The sequence below is a fragment of the Phoenix dactylifera genome, chromosome 1, assembly GCF_051530095.1.
Source record: "Phoenix dactylifera cultivar Ajwa chromosome 1, Ajwa_hap1_PhDact_Kaust_v1.1, whole genome shotgun sequence".
NCBI lineage: Eukaryota > Viridiplantae > Streptophyta > Magnoliopsida > Arecales > Arecaceae > Phoenix > Phoenix dactylifera.
This window is the reverse complement of record NC_143190.1, coordinates 21935587-21957424: the sequence shown is the minus strand read 5'-3', so window position 1 is coordinate 21957424 and position 21838 is coordinate 21935587.

Sequence of the window (21838 nt, the reverse complement as noted above, 5' to 3'; positions counted from 1 at the left end):
TGAAGCTAGGGAATACAGCCATGCAGCAGCACGATCCTCTAAAGTCATGGGAAATAACCTTAATTTAATACCCTCTTCATCTAAATTTTGATTTCTAAACGTTTGACAGATTGTCAAAAATTTGTTTAGATGAATGTAGGGTTGTTCACTCTCGAACCCATGAAACTTGGGTAACATGTTTATTGTTGCAGCCCGAATCTCGAATTGGGCTGCATTATTAATTGGTAATACTATGCAAGTAGGGGGACTAGCGGATGCGGGTGCAAACAATTCATTCAGGGTTCTAATATGTTCACCCATTGTAGAAATCGACGGTTGGTTTACGGTTCGCAGGTTCTGATGAAAAGTTCTATCAATCTCAGGATCAAATGGGGTTAACTTATCCCTTAATGACCTTCTACCATGCATACATTATCAACACTTCATTATATTTGACTCCTAAAATGAACGAAATCCTAAGAGATAAGAAGAAGGGCTAGTCTTAGAACTAAGTGAGGTTTAGTAGCTTCTTAAATCTAGTTGCACAGAGATGTATCAGGTTAAAAAGTTTCTGAAATTCTCTCCTAGATTAGACAGCTCCTAATCTCCCTTTCAGATTAAGCTTGAGCTTACCAGTTAAGCAATCCAGTAATCAGTGACCAGGAAAGTCCCGGGGTGTGTGGTGGTGCCAGAAGGGATACACCGATACCACAATACCCGTAACAGTTCTCACTGTTGTAAAACTTTCCTAGACATCACCAATTACTAAATTCTCACTAGAGTGGCTTTCAGCCGCTTCTTTCCAAGAGCCTAATTGAGCTCGAAAACCCTAAGGCCAACGTCTAATTTGATTTTAATTTAATTTGGCTTAGGATAAGTATGCAAGGTGGTAATTTTTGGGCTAAGGACAGGTAATGACTTTCCGACCTTATCTTTTTAATGGGTTTTGCCCTTAGTTACTTTATGCAAATGCTTAATACTAAATGCAGCAAATAATCAATATTTTTTTTAAAGTTTATGCAATGTCATTAGGTTGTATTGATTAAATGAGCAAGCAATTTTTTTTTTATTTTTATTTTTATTTTTTTTATAAATTTTTATTTTTATTTATTTTTTTATATTTTTTTTTATATGGCAATAACTTGAATGTAAACTAAACACAATTCTTATGCGTCAGTCAATCTCCGAATGTCCGTTGAATAAGCTCTGGAGATTACTCCGTGAGGAGTCCCAATAGAGGTATGATCACCTCGGGGGATTGCACCCTATCAATTACTAGCAAAAATAAATTTTTCTTATATTTTTTTGATTTAATTAGAAAAATTTTTTCTTTTTAAACTTCAAATTTTGAATCTCAGAATTCAAATTTTGAATTTAAAAAAATTTGAATTTTTTAATTTTTTTTTAATTTTTTTTTTGAATTTCAAATTTCGAATTTCAAATTTCAGAATTTAATAACTACGAAATTATTAACTAGAAATTATCAAAATAAGGAAAATTAATAAAAATAAAAATAAAAACTTACTACCGGAGTACGTTCACTCCGGGCATCCAAAATTTGATTTGATCTTCGTGATCGTTCTTGCTTCTCGATTTGCCTCCCCGGCAACGGCGCCAAAATTCTATTCGTCCTTTCCTGTCTACCTAAAAATATGCTAGACAGATCGTTGTTAGAACCGACGAACAAAAGTTGAATTTAAATTTACTCTTACCTGTTCTACTCGAAGAATAGTGGTCGTAAGAGGTCGATCCACAGGGAGGCGATTGGAGTTGCTTAAAAATAAAAATGTTCACTCGGATTCAAAAGCAATTTTTGAATATCAAAAGAAAAACATTACGTCGGGGATGTTGATAGATTCTCTAGTCTACCGGAGAATGATTTTTAATTAAAATTAACTAGAAGACATATACTTAGATTCAAAAAGTATTTATATATTTAATGGAAAAGAAGAGTTTTTTTTTTGCATAAATTAAAATGGATGACAACAGTGCTTAGGGAGATTGAAGCCTGGAACATAGACTGCATGAAAGAAGATTTCATAAATTGCAACTAAAACGAGAATTTTTGAATGCATAAAACAAACTGCAGGAATTAAACTTAACCTAAAACATGAATTGCATAAAAGAAAAATTAATGGATTGCATTAAAAGATTTCATAAAAAGAAAACAAAAATTAACTTGAACCTAGAACAGGGATTGCATGAAAGAAATTTTGCTAGATTTCATAAAAATAAATTGATTACAAAGATAGAAATGAAGATTGGTGGCTTGATGCTGCCTTTCTTCTGCAAATAAAATAAAGAAAAGAAATAACAAAAAATCAAAAAGAACACTTCTCCCTTTCTCTCCCACGGTGGAACAACATAAAATATTATTTTTTCTTTCTTTCTTCTCCAAAAGAACAGAGCAATGCTCTGTTTCTTTTTTCTTTCTTCTCTCCCACCGAGCTCTCTCCTCTCTTGGTTCCCACCCCAAACCGAGCACTCCCCTCTTCTCTTCCTCCTTCTCCTTTTATAGCCGCAGACGGATGCCTGATGCAGAAGGGAGATGGCAGACGCGGTGAGGACGCGGGGAGGAGTCGATCACGGACACGGTGGAGAGGGGCTGGCCGCGGGATCGACGGGGTGACTTGGAGGGATCACGGAATGCTTGATTCATGGAGAAGATTGGACGCTAATCCGCTCTGTGAACGCGGATGGATGAAGCCGGAGGGAGCTAATCGATGGCTCACGGACGGCTGGGATTGGGTCCGGACGCATCATGGGCGGAAGCAGAGGCGGAGGAGCTGCCAACAGACGCTGGGATTCCGGGATTAATGGCATGAATGGAAGAAGATGAGATGGATTTCCTTCTTTGGGTGCCGGATTGGGGCATTCGTGGCACGGGAGAGCTGGCAGCGACGCTTGGATGCGGAGGAGAAGATCACGGAAGAGCTGGGATTTGGGACGGATGCCACGGCTGGAATCCGAAAGAGCTGCGGATGCTGCGTCGTTGGAGCTTGATGCGTTTGCTGGCGTGGAGGATTTGGAAGGGATGCACGGCATGGATGCGGTGGAGACGCGGTGAGGATGCGGTGCAGGATCGCTGGGATTTCCTTTCCCTCGTGAGATGGAGCTGGGAGACACCAATTTCCATCCAATCAGTCATCTAGATAATAATAAAAATAGTGTGATATAAAATTTGGCTTGTAGACGGACGAATTTGGTTCGTCGCGGGTCATCTGTTCTGACTGGAGGTCAATTGCAAGTCTTTCAAGTCATGGGTTAGCCAGCACCTCATAGTTATGATATGGTCAAATTAGATTTGCCCAAAATTCTTTCCCAAAAGCACAAAGAATTTGGACCCGATTCGGACCCGAACCCGACTCGGACCCGAACCCGATTTGGACCCGAACCCGATCTTCAACTGGGTCGGATCTAGGAAGAGATCCTTCTGAAGTCAAATTTGTACTCAATGTGCATTTTATCTCTAATTTATGATAATCTGTGTCAAACCTAAATATAATATTAATCCAGTAAATTTATCATTATTGGTTTAACAATAAGACTAATTTTAGTGACATATAGGTCGCACTTTTGTGCTCTCATCCCCTTAGGTATGGTAAGTAGATTTCAGGCAGATCCCGAGGAGGATCATTGGAAAATTGTGAAAAGCATTCTCAAATACTTGAGAAAGACTAGAGATGTTTTTCTGATTTATGGAGGATCAGAATTGAAACTAGAAGGCTATTCAGATTCTAGCTTTCAATCTGATCCAGATGATAGCAAGTCAATCTCTGGATATATCTTTACTTTGAATGGTGGAGCTGTGAGTTGGAAGTGTTCCAAACAGCAAACTGTAGCTGACTCAACTACTGAGGCAGAATACATAGCTGTTAGTGAAGCTGCTAAGGAAGCAGTTTGGATGAAGAAGTTCATCACAGAGCTGGGTGTAGTTCCTGAGATTGCCGGACCAGTCCCAGTTTATTGCGATAACACTGGAGCTATTGCACAGGCTAAGAAACCAAGGTCTCATCATAGATCCAAGCACATTTTGAGATGCTTCCACCTTGTTCGAGAGATAATCGAAAGACAAGACGTCAATATTGAACCAGTAGACACAAAGAACAATATAGCAGACCCATTACTAAAGCTCTACCACAGCAGTAATTCAATCGTCACCTCGATTGTCTGGGGTTAAAATATAAGGGCGAATGGCTTTAGTGCAAGTGGGAGATTGAAAGAGTAGATGCCCTATAAGCCAATCATTTGATGGGTTTCTCTTTGTAATCCTCCAAGTCATGTACTTTGACACTCGATATATATCAATAAAGGCATTGTGTTTCATCATTTGCTGCTTATCTGTTTTATTATTGGTTGATGAACCCCATAAATTAGGACATTGGTTTTAGGGTTATGATGAGATCATACCAGTGAGACCTAAAATGCTAAAATCCTAATTTAGAATATTCCCAGTCAAATTGGTATATTGAGTCGGGGATCAATATTACCGGAAGGACTGGCACATCTTATGTATGCTTGATGTAGAGGGTGATTGATCTCACAATCACTTGTGTAAGACACTAATACAAAGATGTGGGTGCTCATTAGAAGAATGAGTTCACTGAAATGACCAGCCATGAGAACATCTTATGGATTCTTACTTAATTATCAAAAGATGGTAGTGGGAGTTGTGCAAGTGATCCTTAGACCTGAGATCACCATGGTACCTTATGCACTTGAAGCTATATTTTGGTTTACCCTCATTCACGACATTGCGTTGTGTACGGGGTATTCTGGATATGGTGGATTTTGTACGAAGGTTGTGAGTAGGTCAACAAGGAATCAGTCACTTCTAGTAAGAGAAGGTAACATCCTACTTACTCTAATCTTATGATGATTCAAGAAGCCTTTGATCAAAGCAAAATAAATATTAGAAAGAGTTTTTAATGTTTCATTGTTTGAATTATCATATAAAAGATTGAGAAAGACATGAATAAGTGATTGAGTTTGATATTGATCCATACTCATGCACTTATTCAGGATGTAGTATGACTGAGGGATTGAATTGTACGGTAACTTGCCACTGAAGGGTATGTTTGGATTTGTCCAATACATTACTCATCTTCCAGGTAGACATGATACGTTGCTAGACGTCAATCATGTCTTGTGGGTTGATCGGATCAAAGAGTTTGATTAGATCAAAGCATCGAAAGGTTCTGATTGCTAAGTCAGGTTTAGCACTAAATTGAACCTAAATTGAATTAGAGGTATTCTAATCAGGTTAGGTCAACTTGCACCTGCACCTACTGCTGGCTAAGATAAGGAACCCAATGGGTCACACACAAGGGAATTGATCAAGGGTCTAATTGGATTAGATCATGTTTGCAAGATGAACATGCTAGCACGTGTTGCAAACCCTAGCTCCTGATTCAAATTAAATTCGAATCTGATTCTTAGGTTAGGTTGATCTAATATGATTAGATCATGACCTAATATGGGCTAGCCAAGAGTTGGAACCCATTTGGCTTTAATTAGACCTGATTTGATTAGGTTTAATGTTTTCTTTAAGTTGGTTAAACCCAATTGGATTGGGTTTGATAGGGCCTTCACTTCTGAACCATTGGATCGCTCCCTGGATGAAGGATCTAGTCCACTGGTTGGTGCCTTCATCTGGACCATTGGATGGCTTTCTGTATGAAGGATCTGGTCCACTAGTTGGCGCCTTCATCTGGACCACTGGATGGCTCTCTGGATGAAAGATCTGGACCGTTGCTCAGCGCCTGAATCTGGACCATCGGTGATGGCATCTTGCTTCTGGACCATTGGATGGCACCCTGGATGATGATGCCTTGATCTGGACCATTAGATGGCACCTAGATCTGGACCATTGGCTTTGGTTCACTGCATTTGGGCCCTTGGATCATCAGGATTTAAGAGGGAGACATGAGAAAGAAGTTAATACACCCTTCTCCTTAACACCCCATCATGATGGGATGCCTCTCTTGGCACATGCCTCATCATGATGAGGTGTGTGGATGGGATGCATCCCTTTATGATGCATCCCTCCATCTCTTATAAATAAGGAGGTGCCTTGGGGTTCTAAAGATCATAAAAGAAAAAGTCTCTCCTTCTCTCTCCCTTATCCCTTCTTTCTTACAAGCCTCTCTCTTTTGTCCTAACCCAAGACAAGACGGTCTTCTTTAGGACAAAAAGGCTAGTGAATGTTTTAGAGGTAGAAAGGAAGAAGGAAGTGAAGGAAAATCAGCCAATTAAATCCTTTGGAAGAATTGAATAATTAGAATCAAGTTTTGGTGGAGCTAGAGTCTTGAACCCATTTCTGTATGGATCAACATTGGAGGGTGAACATTTGGGCACCTTAGGACATCTTCAGACATATTGGATATAGCGTGATAGGTATTCTTCTATACCAAGATTATATTTTCTACATTATTTAGTTATACTATTAAGGTGATCTTGGCTTATTAGGATTTCATATAATGGATTTTATAAGAAAATTTTACAATCCCGTATCTTCCGCTGTGCCCTAGGGCACTGGGAAACCGAACAATATCCAGTTTGCGAGTCCTGTCTTCAAGAAAAAATGGCTAAATTGCCCTTTGTAGGACATGGGGAGAGGACTACTGAAATACTTACCCTGGTACACACAGATGTGTGTGGCCCATTCGATGTGCAAGCCAGAGATCGTTATTCGTACTTCATTACCTTTACCGATGATTATTCACGGTATGGGTATGTGTATCTAATGAGACACAAATCTGAATCTTTTGAAAAGTTCAAAGAGTTCAAAAATGAAGTAGAAAAACAAACTGGAAAACTCCTTAAGGCTCTTCGATCAGATCGAGGAGGAGAATACCTTAGTGGAAAATTCCGGAACTATCTCAAAGAGAATGGCATAGTCTCATAATGGACTCCTCCGGGTACACCTCAACTCAATGGGGTGTCAGAGAGGAGAAATCGGACTCTATTGGATATGGTCCGATCCATGATGAGCTTCACTGATTTACCTATGTTTCTTTGGAGAGATGCCTTACTTACCGCAGTATATCTACTGAATAGAGTTCCCTGTAAATCCGTTCCTACCACACCGTATGAGATATGGCATGGTAAGAAACCAAGTCTTGGTCATCTCAAGATTTGGGGATGTCCGGCCCACGTCAAGCGACTACAGGCGGACAAACTAGAGGCTAGGACCATAAGTGCTCGTTTTATAGGATATCCTAAAGAGTCATTCGGATATAATTTTTACGTCTCAGAGGATCACAATGTGTTTGTAAGCAAACATGCCATCTTCTTGGAAAAATAGTTTATCCTTGATAGAGGCAGTGGGAGGAAAATTGAGCTTAAAGAGAAAGTCTCTGAAAAGCAACGAGTCATGGATCCTATAGAAACCATTCATACAGAACCAGTACATGATGTCCCTCCTCCACCTCGTAGATCTAGTAGGGTCTCCCATCCTCTCGATAGATCCTTAGGTATGCTTGAAGAGGATACCAAGGAAATATTCCTAGTGGGAGATAGGGAACACTTACAGGATCCTAAAACCTATGATGAGGCGATATGAGATATCGATTCTGAGAAATGGTTGGAAGCTATGAAGTCAGAGTTAGACTCCATGCATTCCAACCAAGTTTGGACTTTAGTAGATCCACCAGAAGGTATTGTACCTATAGGATGCAAATGGATCTACAAAAGGAAGATAGGTTCGGATGGAAAGATAGAGACCTATAAGGCAAGGCTAGTAGCGAAAGGGTATAGTCAACGCGAAGGCATTGACTATCAGAAGACCTTTTCACCTGTAGCCATGCTAAAATCCATCCGAATATTGCTTGCCATTGCAGCATTTCATGATTATGAAATTTGGCAGATGGACGTGAAAACAGCTTTCCTAAATGAATATCTTGATGAAGATATCTATATGGAACAACCTTTAGGTTTCACTTCCAGCAATGAAGATCACAAGGTCTGCAAGCTGCAAAGGTCCATTTATGGACTAAAGTAAGCATCTCGGAGTTGGAACACTCATTTCAATGATGCAATCAAAATGTTTGATTTCATCAAGAACGAAGAGGAACCGTGTGTTTACAAGAAGGTTAGTGGGAGTGCTGTCGTATTTTTCGTATTGTACGTGGACGACATTCTTTTGATAGGAAATGATCTTCCCATGCTAACCTCGGTCAAGGTCTGGTTGTCAAAAGAATTCTTCATGAAAGACCTTAGGGAAGCATCCTATATTCTGGGGATAAAGGTCTATAGAGATAGATCTAAAAGGATGCTTGGCTTATCACAGAAGATGTACATAGAGAAAGTGCTGAAAATGTTCAGCATGGAAAACTCCAAAAGAGGTCTCTTACCCCTTAGGCATAAAATTCATCTCTCCAAGAAGATGTGCCCCAATACATCTGAAGAGATTCAACGCATGAGCAAGATCCCTTATGCATCGGCAATAGGGAGCCTCATGTATGCTATGCTGTGTACACGACCTGATATAGCCCTTGCTGTGAGTATCACAAGCAGATATCAATCGAATCCAGGTGAAGAGCACTAGACAGCTATGAAGAATATTCTTAAGTACTTAAGAAGAACTAAAGATTTATTCTTGGTCTTTGGAGGAATATCAGAGTTAAAGATAGAAGGGTACACAGATTCAGACTTCATGACTGATATCGATGATAGAAAGTCTACATCTGGATATGTGTTCTTGTGCAATGGTGGTATGGTGAATTGGAAAAGTTCTAAACAACCGATCATTACTGATTCTACTATGGAAGCTGAATACATCGCCGCCTCTGAAGCTGCTAAAGAAGGCTTCTGGTTCAAGAAATTTATTGCAGAGTTGGACTTGATGACATCAGATGCCATAACACTCTACTGCGATAATAATGGCGCCATAGCTCTTGCTAAGGAGCCAAGGTCTCATCAGAAGTCCAAGCATATAGAGCGGCGCTTCCACCTCATACGCGACTATGTTGAGAAGAAGTATGTCGAGGTGCAGAGAGTAGACTCCGCGGACAACGTGGCGGATCCGTTCACTAAGCAGCTGAGTCAGCAAAAGACTAAAGCCCACCTTGAGAAGATGAGACTTAGGTATATGACTAATTGGCTTTAGTGCAAGTGGAAGATTGTTAGATGTATGCCCTGAAGCCAATCTGGCTGACACATTGTTAATTCTAGGACATAATTTTATACTCGACTATTTATTATTGAATAAATTAAAGGCACCTTTTTCATTCATATTGTTTATGTGTCTATGAATCGTCCAAGAATTAATAAGATGATGATGCATATTCTTAAGAGTTAAGAATTTGAGCCATGCATCATTGGTGATTAAATTCTGAATGCTCCTGATCAATGGATCATCACGAGGATGGTGATCGATCCGATAAGATCAGTGCACACATTGCTTTCCTTATGGATGGACGAGACTCGAGTCCACGGTGTGGCGACACTGAAGTAATAGTGCAGGTGCTTGTTAAGAACAAGGGTACTGAGCGTGACCAAGACAAGAAGTCACTTGGATGTCTATCCACTCGTTAGTGACTTGCTTGATGTTGCAGTAGTGTGACTGGTCCTTTGACCTGCGGTGCTTCGGCTACTCACAGTGAGGTTATTGTAGTTTGACTGCACGAATACATGGTCTTTAGACATATGGGTCCATGCAATGTAGATTGGCTGCAGTAGGTTCACTGTAGGAGTAGGGTATGCACCTATATGGAATCTATCGACCTTGATAGATAAGGAGAGATCCTATGTGATTTATAAGACTGAGTTCGTAAGACCTCGGCCAGGGCAGTATGCATAGTGGAGAAAGAGTTTTCCACTCTCGAACTTAAGTCGAATAAATCTTGACATATGACAGACGAAAGGGGTTTGACGAGTTGTCCATGACCTCCATCCTGTAGGAATCCACGATAGTAGGATTGTATCATACAAGAACTGCACCTAGAGGTTCATTATTCCATTCTGCTGGGTAGCCACTACATACTGCTAGGTGTCACTGGTGGATGGTGAGACTCACAGAGAATATCTCGATGATCGATAAATCCTGATGAGTTGAGTTGGACCTATTCCAACCCATTAAAAGGAGTTTTCAATGATATTGTGATAGAGATTGCAATATATCTCACTACCAGTCAGAATAGAACCTATGGGGTCACACACACTAGAAGTATTGACCGATCTGATGGTTTAAATGTGATGTGTTGCCCAGAGATGGTCACCCAAGAGGGGGGGTGAATTGGGTGTTTTAAAACTTTTCGCCTAATTAAAAATAAAACACACAAATGTATGAACTAAAGTAAAGAAAGAGGAATGAGAAAGGTCAATCACAAACACAAGGTTTTATAGTGGTTCGGAGCTTCCACTGCTCCTACATCCACTCCCCAAAGCACCTTTGGGAATTTTCACTATAATCGAAGATTACAGTCCGGTAGTTTTGCGAGTGCACTACCCAACTCGTTGTTTTACACCGGGCTAACAACAAACCCTATAACCCCCAATTTCACTTAGGCTTGGGACGCCTTTCCCTTGTTCCAAGTCCCTTGACTGGAACAAGCACCACAATGAAAGGTTTTACAAAGGATTGAAAAGCTCTAAATAAGCAAATATGACAATGATAAACAATAGAACCCGGAAGAATCCTTTTGCCGTTGGAAGCATGGGAAATGATGATTCTTCCGATGTGGATCGCGTAGGCTTGAGTATGAGCTTTGAATCCCGAGCGGAAGAGAGTGGTTGAGCTTGACATAACTTGGGAAGCTTGAAAGCACTTGATTTCTTCACTTGAATGCACTCACTCCCTTGAACTTCTCTCTCTTGCTTCTCTCTTAAATGATCTAGCTTTGGGTTGGTGAAGAGTTGTTGAGAAGCACTTAAGAGGTCCCTTTTATAGCCCAAAAAGCAAATATAGCCGTTAGAGATAAAGTAAAAGAGATTTGAAATTCAAACCAAACCTGCAAAAGTTGTCAGTCGCGTCCCAGGCGCTCCGGAGACGTCTCCGCTTCAACGCGAGACGTCTCGGCTGTATAAATTTACTTTTCACTTTGTTTGGGGTCGACTCGGCACTTTACGGGGACGACTCTGGAATTGTATCGTTTGAATTCTTGTTTTTCTGTTTTTCTGAGAGGGTCGTCTCTGTACTTTACGGGGACGTCTCGGCTTGTTTGCACTTTTTGCATAGGGACGACTCCACTGCCTTGGGGACGACTCCGCTGTTATAACTCCGAAAAACATGTCTTCTGGAATTCTCTGAGAGAGTCGACTCCGCTCTTTCAGGGGACGTCTCCGCTGCCTTATCACCGAAAATGACATCCTCTGGAAAACCCTGAGAGAGCCGACTCCGCTACCTCGGGGATGACTCGGGAAGTCTGCTTTTTACTTACGGGGACGACTCCGCGTACGGTGGGGACGTCTCGCGCATATCTCTTGAAAACTGCCTTTCTGCCGCCACTGAGAGAGTCGACTCCGCTACTGAGAGAGTCGACTTCGCTATCGCGGGGACGACTCGGCAGGTGCCGGAGACGTCTCCAGACGTGCCAGTTCTTCCTGTTTGTGCCAGAGACGTCTCTGAGACAACCCGGAGACGTCTCGGCTGTCCCTGAACTTTTTCTTTCATCTCAAAAATTCTTCAATAAGTCCTTAAAAAATCATGGGAACTTGCCTAGACATTTCTTAACAATATTCTTAATAAAATACATGAAATCCTCAATTAAATTGTTAAGATAAATGGAATTATACTCTAGTATTTTGTATTCATCAAAATCCATTAGGGGGTCAACAATCTCCCCCTTTTTGATGATGACAAAACACTGAGTATATGCAAAATTCGAATTTTAAACATATACACAGTATTTGATCAGATGTACAAGCATAATGTTTTGATTAGAGCTAGATACAGTGTGCATAATTCAAAATAGTCAATTTTCAGTTCTATCATTATGCATAAGATTGATCTTTATAGCTCTTAAGCAATTTTAGCATATCAACTGAATTTGAATTAAGTTAAAATTTGAAAGCTAAGTTCTTTTTGACTCCCCCTTTCTTTTCCAGAAGGGCAATTATCTAAAAGCCAATATTTTTCAATTTTATCTTTTCTAATTCAACTTTGGAGTATGAATTTCATATTTTGCATTCCAATGTATCCAATATCCATATTGGTTCTACTCTTGGTTCTACTCCCCCTTCTATATATCTACTCCCCCTTTTTGTCATCAACAATGAAGGGGACAAATTATCCTTCTATGAACTACTCAAGGAGATTCAAGTTGTGCTCCCCCTGTCCAAGTTATTTCTATTAAAGAATTTTAGTCATTCATATCACTCCCCTTTTGTTTTGGAATTCATTTCAGACTCTTCTTTTTGTTTAACATAGTTATCACAAGATGTGCTCCCCCTGTGTCATATGCATGGATAAGTTGTGTTGAATTTGAATACTTAAGGTATGTTATGAGATTTTTATGGCTCATCACAAGAAACACATATCACAGAATCACATACACAGTAGCACATACACAAGGTTTCAAAAGAAATTGTATTCATGTATCATTGTAAACCTTTGAAGTCAGTACATAGTTAAAAGAAGAAATCATTACAAGTATTGATTTCTACTACAAAAAGTGTTTCAAAATAGCCTAGGGTATACAAAAAGAAGATCCCTAGATGTCTACAAAAAGTCCCTTATCGGCGACGTTGCTCATAAGCCCTACAAGCTGCATCTATAAATGCATTGATTGAATCCATTAGGGTCTTGAACTGATCTCCCTGTGACTTATGGAAGGCTGCCACGAGTGCTTCAAATTCTATGGTTGCCATTTCAATTCTTCCTCTAAGTTGGGCAACCAAGGTGCCCACATTTCCTCCTGGGCTTGTCAACTCTTTAAGACTCTTTGAAATGGTCTTCAAGCTGTCCTTTAGCTCAATTGATCTGATTGTTTGGGTGGCACCCACACCAACTATTTCTTGCGTTGTAGCTTCAATTTGAGCTCTAATTTCCTTCAGCTCTTGTAGAAGCCCTTCATGTGAAGCTCTGATGGGGGCCAACTCAGTAGAGATCATGGATCTCATTTCCTCCCTCATCTGCTGGCAAATGACAGATGCTAAGGTACGCATCTGGTCTTCTGATAGGAAGGAGGGCCCACTGACTGGAGGAGGTGGTGGCATGGATGTGGAAGGTCCAGCTGAGCTGGAGGGTATATCAGGAAAATCCATGTGGCTGGGTGGAGGAGAGTGGTGGTCAGACTCCTGATGTGGGATCTCAGGCTCTAGGGTTTGAGCTTTTCTTTTTGGTACCTTGACCCAAGACCCATCTACCTTTTGAAACTCCATTCTTCGCATTGTGCCCTCATTATAGTAGTCGGTGTTTCTCAAGGGTTTTGCAGGTTCATTTTTGGGAATGTGAACCTTAAAGTGTTTAAATACTAAGGTAAATATCATGCCATAGGGTATACTAAACCTAGAATACCTATGACATAGAGCAATGTAGTTTAACATGAGTCTAGGGAGGTTTAGAGGAATTCCTAGTAGGATATGGTGCATGATAACTAAATCTCGCTCCGAAACAAAATCGAAGCGACCGGTTTTAGGAAACAAGACCCGGTTGACAATACTTAAAAGTAATCTCATCTCGGCATTTAGGTCTTGTGAGTTCACTACATCAAGAGGGCCGCAGTCCTCTCGTCCTAAAAGTAAGTTTAGGGCTATTTCCCTTTGGGGATGTGAGGTTGGAGCCTCACCGTCCTTAGGGATTTGCAAAACAGTGGATAAGATGTCCTCATTAATTTCTACTAATGTCCCCCGGACATATGCAGTGTACCCTAAGTCCCCTAAAGCCATATTACTAAACATTTCTCTAACAAGGCCGGGGTAGGTCGAGGTATTGAGGGTACAAAGTTGCTCCCACCCTTGGGCTCGGAGTCTCTCTCCAATAGAGAACCCCTCATTATCTAGAAAATGAAAATCTATGTACCTCCCGGTTGTCACTGTGCGATTTGCACAGGAAATGGTTGTGGTCGGCGGAGCAACTGGAGGAGACGGCGCGGAAGGTTCTTCCCTCCGTTCCTCACCGTCGGCCGCTGCCCTAGGACGCCTCCCACCAGTCCTCCTAGCTCTTTTGGGTGCCATTGAATGGAAATCCTAGGAAAATGAGGAGAAAGAGGCTAGGGTTTGTGTTGGAGAAAAATGGAGGCTAGGGTTTTTGTTTTTGTCGGGGATGAAAGGGAAAGCTCGGGTCGGCTCGAGCTGTTTCGACCTATTTTAAAAACCCTCGTTCGGTCCCCGAGACGTCTCCGCGACTAAGGCGAGACGTCTCACCTGGGGAGACGTCTCTGCGATTTGCCAGAGACGTCTCCGGCACTGAAAAATTTCAGACTGTATTCTATCTTTTCCCAATTTTTTATTTAATCACCCTAATCAACATGATTTCTTTTGATAAACACAGAGTGAATTTGTTTGTGATCCTCCCCCTTAATAATACATCCTATAATAATTTGATAATGATTTTTGAATTATTAATATTGAAATGAGGAATGTTTGACCAAATTTCGAATACCTATGAAATAGGCTCTGAAAATATCTCCATGAAGAGTCCAAGGGAGGGTAACCATCCTCCGGAAAGTCAAACAGTTCATCATTTAGCTTAGATGAATTCATGCTTTCACTTATGTTTACCTTGAGGTGGATTACTAGTTTGAGTAGCAAAGCAATGCAATACAAGTTCAATTTATTTGCTAAGATCATACAAGCTCAAAGCATTCCTTAAGAAGTTGAATCTATCTTTACAAAGGGGCTTTGTAAAGATATCGGCCAATTGATTTTCAGTACATACATATTCAATCATCACATCATTTTTCAGCACATGATCCCTAATAAAATGATGCCTAATCTCTATATGCTTTGACTTAGAGTGTTGGACAGGATTTTTTGTTAAATTAATTGCACTTGTATTATCACATTTAATTGGTATATTATCCATTTTGATACCGAAGTCTTCAAGTTGTTGCTTAATCCAAAGAACTTGGGCACAACAGCTTCCAGCTGCAATGTACTCAGCCTCAGCTGTGGACAAGGCAACTGAATTTTGTTTCTTGCTAAATCAGGAAACCAAATTAGCACCTAAGAATTGACATGTGCCACTTGTGCTTTTTCTGTCGAGTTTGCACCCAGCAAAATCAGCATCGGAATAAGCAATTAAATTTATGTCAGATTGTTTAGAATACCATAAGCCTACATTAGATGTTCCTACCAGATATCTAAAAATTCTTTTAACAGCTTGCAAGTGTGATTCCTTAGGACATGCTTGGTATCTAGCACACATACAAACACTGAATAATATATCTGGTCTACTAGCAGTAAGGTAAAGTAATGAGCCTATCATACCTCTGTACAATTTGCAGTCTATATTTTTACCTTTTTCATCTTTGTCAAGCTTGCAACTTGAGCCCATGGGTGTGCTGATTTCCTTTGCATCCTTCATCTTGAATTTTTCCAACATTTCCTTGATGTATTTGGACTGACTGATGAAGATGCCTTCCTCTGATTGTTTTATTTGTAGCCCAAGGAAGAAGTTGAGCTCACCCATCATGCTCATTTCAAATTCTCCCTGCATAAGCTTGGCAAACTCTTGACAAAGACTATCGTTAGTAGCACCAAAAATTATATCATCCACATAAATTTGCACAAGCAATAAGTCATTTCTTTTTCTTTTAATGAAGAGGGTTTTGTCTACATTTCCTCTCTTGAATTTATTTTCAATTAGGAAATTACTTAATCTTTCATACCATGCCCTAGGAGCTTGCTTAAGTCCATACAATGCTTTATGCAATTTATAAACGTAATCTGGATGTAAGTGGTTTTCAAAGCCTGGAGGTTATCCTACATAAACTTCCTTCATTATATAACCATTTAAAAATGCACTTTTTACATCCATTTGATAGAGTTTAAAATTCATGAAGCATGCATATGCCAAAAGTAGTCTAATAGCTTCTAATCTAGCAACAGGAGCAAAAGTTTCATCAAAGTCTATTCCTTCCTCCTGATTATAACCTTTGGCAACTAGTCTAGCTTTGTTTCTTATGACTATTCCATCTTCATCTAGTTTATTTCTATACACCCACTTGGTGCCTATAATTGTAACATTAGGGGGTCTTTTCATTAGAGTCCAAACTTCATTTCTTTCAAATTGGTTTAATTCCTCTTGCATAGCATTCATCCAATTATCATCTTTTTCGGCTTCTTCTAGTGATTTAGGTTCTATTTGTGAAACGAAAGCAAGATAATTACTGGTATTTCTTTGAGAGGATCTTGTCCTTACCCCTTGCGAAGGATCACCAAGGATTAGATCCCTTGAATGACCATGTGCATACCTCCATTCCTTAGGAAGATCTTGATTTCTTGATGGAGGTTGATCTTCTTCATCTTGCTGAATTGTATCTTCTTTGATCTCATCCTCATGTTGTTTGTCTTGTATGGAGAATTTCTTCATTCGGTCTTCAAGTATACCTGCATCACCATCTTCTTCTTTTCTAGAAGAATCTCCGTTAGCTTCATCAAAAACAACATGAATGGATTCTTCAACAACAAGAGTTCTCTTGTTGAAGACCCTGTATGCTCTACTAGATGAGGAATAACCTAAGAAGATCCCCTCATCTGATTTAGCACTAAATTTGCTTAGATTGTCCTTTCCATTATTTAAAATAAAGCATCGACAACCAAAAATATGAAAATAGCTTATATTTGGTTTCTTACCTTTTATTAACTCATAAGGTGTTTTCTTCAAGATGGATCTAACTAATGCACGGTTTAAAATGTGACATGCAGTATTTATTGCTTCAGCCCAAAAATATTTTGGTAGATCCGATTCGCACAACATGGTACGAGCCATATCTGCTAGTGTGCGATTCTTCCTTTCTACCACCCCATTTTGTTGGGGTGTCCTAGGTGCCGAGAAATTGTGATTGATACCATTTTCGTCACAAAACTTTTCAAAGTGCTGATTTTCAAACTCGGTACCATGATCACTCCTAATTGCTTTTAGTTTAAGATTGAGTTCATTCGAAACTTTATTATGAAACTTGATAAAAGCGGAAAAGGACTCATCTTTATGTGCAAGAAATGAAACCCATGTAAAACGTGAAAAATCATCAACAATTACAAGACCAAATTTCTTACCCCCTAGACTAGCAGTTCTAGTGGGTCCAAACAAATCCATGTGGATTAGTTCTAAGGGTTTTGTTGTTGAGACTATGTTTTTAGACTTGAAAGAGCTTCTCGTTTGTTTCCCTAATTGACATGCAGCACAAATTTTGTTCTTTTCAAAATCTATCTTTGGTAGTCCTTTGACTAGATCTTTTGTAATCAATTCAGAAATTAAATCCATGCTAGCATGTCCTAACCTACGATGCCATAACCAACTAGTCTCATTGACTTTGGGACTCATGGCTACAAGACATTGGCCATCCTTCATGGTGAGATCATCAAGATCAACCATGTAAACATTTCTATGCCTATGTCCTGTGAGTATGATCTCATTGTCAATTGGACTACTAATTATGCATAGTGATGATTCAAATGACACTTTAAATCCCTTGTCACAAAATTGACTTATACTTAATAGATTATGTTTTAGTCCATTAACTAACAATACATTGTCAATAAAAAAGGAGGGTGAAATAGAGATTTTACCAACACCAATGATTTGACCTTTAGCATTGTCTCCAAATGTGACTACTCCTCCTTCTTTTGATTTCAAAGTGACGAAGAGACTCTTGTCACCGGTCATATGCCTTGAGCAACCACTATCAAGATACCACATTCTCTTTTTGTTTCCGGCTGCAAGGCATACCTGCAAAATGATCATGTGAAGCTCTTAGGTACCCAAGTTTTTTTGGGTCCTTCGTGGTTAGTGTAGTTGGTTCCCTTAGGCACCCATACTTTAGTTATGTTTTTAGCTTTTACAAATGTACTCTTGTTAATTTGGATCTTTCTTTGAATACAAGAGTAGGCTTTATGTCCATTCTTTCCACAATGAAAGCATGTAGGTTTTTCAGTTTTGACATCTTTTGCTTTCACAAAGAAATTCTTTAGATATTTTTGTTGCTTGTTAGTTTTATATCCTAATCCGGCTTTATTAAAAACAGCTCTTTGATTTGAAAGAATAAGATTTAATTTTTCAGAGCTTTGTGTGAATTTTTCAACAATTGGTTTGTACTTATGTACCTCATTCTTAAGATTCAAATTTTCTTTAACTAGTTCTTCCTTATCCTTTTTAAGAGATTCAACATTTTGTGCGAGTGAGGTATTATTATCGAGTAGGGATTTTACTTTTAGATTTAATTCCTTAATTAGTGTTTTTGCCTTTTTATTTTCAATGCTAAGTTTTGAATTTTTGATTTCTAGGTCAATAGCGTTAATATTTTTAATGCTCTCCTTTTCAATTAATAGGTTTTCAATATCTTCCTTCAGTTTTTGATTGGAGGCTTTTAATTCTTTATTCTTTGCTCCTAACATACTACAATCACCCATAAGTTCTTGAAAAGCTTCATATAATTCTTCTAAAGTAAAATTTATAGTTGGGTTTTGATATACCTCGTCGTCTTCGAACGCCATGAAGCACAAATTGGCGGTCTCTTCCTTCTCTTCCTCGGAAGATGATGTGTCACTATCATTCCATGTTGCCTTCAATGCCTTCTTCTGTTAGATGTATGCCCTAGAAGCCAATTTGGCTGACACATTATTGATTCTAGGGACATAATTTTGTACTTGACTATTTATTATTGAATAAATAAAAGGCATCTTTTCATTCATATTATTTATGTGTCTATGAATCGTCCAAGGAATTAATAAGATGATGATACATATTCTCAAGAGTTGAGAATTTAAGCCATGTATCATTGGTGATTAATTTCTAAATGCTCCTGATCAATGGATCATCACGAGGACGGTGATCGATCCGATCAGTGCACAGATCACTTTTCTTCTGGATGGACGAGACTTGAGTCCACAGTGTAGGGACACTGAAGTGATAGTGCAGGTGCTTGTTAGAGAACAAGGGTACTGAGCGTGACCAAGACAAGAAGTCACTTGGATGTCTATCCACTCGTCAGTGACTTGCTTGATGTTGCAGTAGTGTGACTGGTCCTTTGACCTGCGGTGCTTCGGCTACTCACAGTGAGGTTATTGTAGTTTGACTGCACACATACATGGTCTCTAGCCATATGGGTCCATGCAGTGTAGATTGGCTGCAGTAGGTTCACTGTAGGAGTAGGGTATGCACCTATAAGGAATCTATCGACCTTGATAGAAGAGGAGTGATCCTATGTGATTTGTTAGACTGAGTTCTAAGACCTTGGCCAGGGCAGTAATATAAAGTGAAAAAAGAGTTTTCCATTAGCGAACTCGAGTCGAATAAATCTTGACATATGACAGACGATGGGGTTTGACGAGTTGTCCATGACCTCCGTCCTGTAGGGATCCACGATAGTAGGACTCTATCGCATGTTAACTGCACCTAGAGGTTCATCATTCCATTCTGCTGGGTAGCCACTACATGCTGCTAGGTGTCACTGGTGGATGGTGGGACTCATAGGGATTATCTTGATGATCGATCAAACCCTAACGAGTTGAGTTGGAATCGTTCCAACCCATTGAAAGGAGTTTTCAATGATATAGTGATAGAGATCACAATATATCTCACTACCAGTCAGAATAGAACCTATGGGGTCACACACACTAGAAGTATTGACCGATCCGATGGTTGAAATTGTGATTAGGAATCACAAGTAATCAATTTGATTGATAAGAAGTTGAAGAAGGAACAAAGGGAATTAATTAATTGGACTTGAAACAAGAGTCCTACTTCGAGTAGGATACCTAGAATCCTAATTGGATTAGGACTGGGAATCCTAGTTGGAGTAGGACTGGGATTCCTACTTGGAATAGGATTCCTACAATCCTAATGAGATTAGAAATTTTGAATTAAAATTGGATTCCTACTTGGAGTAGGATTCCTAGAAATCCTAATTGGATTAGGACTTCGGATTCAAATAGAGTCCTAATTGGATTAGGACTAAAATTAAATACATCCTAATTGGATTAGGATTCCTTAAGTCTAAATTAATTATTAATCTAATGAATCAACATGACTCCTAATTGGATTAGGATTGAAGAGTTCAATTGAGTCATGGTTCATTCAAGTCCTAATTGGATTAGGACTAGCCTAGATTGGATCCAAATTGGTTCACCCTTGGGCTAAGCCTAATTGGATTAAGGCTAAACCACATTAGGGCCTCCCAATCCTCATTAGATGAGGATTAGGGCAACATGAGAGGGAGGGGCTCACGCCCCTCCTCCTTGGATCTCTTGGTGCGGCAACAAGAGGGGCCGGCGCCCCTTTTGGTAATACATCAAGGGCTCCTAACTTGTAGGAGCCCTAGATGTTATAAAAGGAGGACTCTTGGGGGCTGACCTAAGGCATATAGGAATCCCCCTCCTCTCCATCACGTGGCCACCCTCTCCCTCCCTTGGTTCAGCCGCCAGCAAGAAGAAGGGAAAAAGAAGCCATGGCGCCCTCCTCTTCCTCCTTTCCTCCTTCCAATGCAGGGAAAAGAAAGTAGGCTGCAGGGGCCTTGCTTCTTCCTCTTCTTCTTCCTTCTTCTTCCTCCTCTCAAGTACATTCATGAGTTGAAAGAAAGAGAGGAGATCAGCCATCAAAAGTTATCTCTGCAAGGGAGCTAGCACCCCGGTGAGATAGAAAGCTTGGATCGGATCCTGCTTCGTGTGGATACCCGTAGAGGCCGAGCACTTGAACGGCTTCAAGCGAACCTTCATCCTAAACCACGAACTTCAGTTTGCGGTGATCATCTACCCGCACAAGGTGAAGATCTGATCTTCCTAATAGTTTTAAAAGTTTTAATTCTTACCCAACTACGAAAGGTCTCGAAACAACGTTCATGCGATGAACGTCGATCCCGCACATGCCCCTTTCCGCTGCCATCTGATTTTTGTTTTGAAATATCAGCGGCATGGGCGGATTTCCAACAGTGGTATCAGAGCCTAGGCTTCGTAGATTAAGGTAAGAATTAAATATCTAAAGGCTTATTAGATCTGAAAATTGAATGATCATGCATGCTGAAAAATTCTGCATGCAGATTTTTCAGGGGTGCTGATTTTTGCATGCTGATTTTTATGTGATAAAAAGATGATTCTAATTACATTGTTAATGGGATTACAAAGTTTAGAATCATGATTAGCATGATCAGCGACCTATGTCATGATATAATCAGTTAGTTTTCAGATCTGAAAATTATAATTATTGCATACGGTGATGATCATAGGATTCAAACCCTTTTGGTGTCAAATGTAATGACTTGCGATGTGATCTGTGATGTCATGTAATTTTTTAGATGCTTGCATGCATCTTATTTGATGTTTTGAGAGGCCTGCGTGCCTCCTGAAAGGGGATGTAATTTATTTTTATTTTTATTTTACATCTGGTTGTATTTCTGTAATGTGATGTACATCAACGATCAAGCTGAAGCAAAGGCATGAGATGAAAGGTGATCTAAGCGGTTGATGGCGATGGGATCAAGAGTTGATCAAGGATCGAATCAAGGAGGCTTGGAACCAATTCAAGAGTTGAAGACCACTTGATCGATTGATGTGCATGTGCTTGTAATTCGACCTAATTAGAATCCATGATCATCACCTATTTAAAGTTTTAGCTTTAATTTGATGCTGCGATTATAACTGCCTGTGATGTGCCGTTTACATGTGATCTGAATACGAGTTGGGTAGATAGGTTTACATATGATGTAGCAAACCCAATTGAGACCTAAATCAAAACCTCCTCAATCAAGTCGAGAGTGAA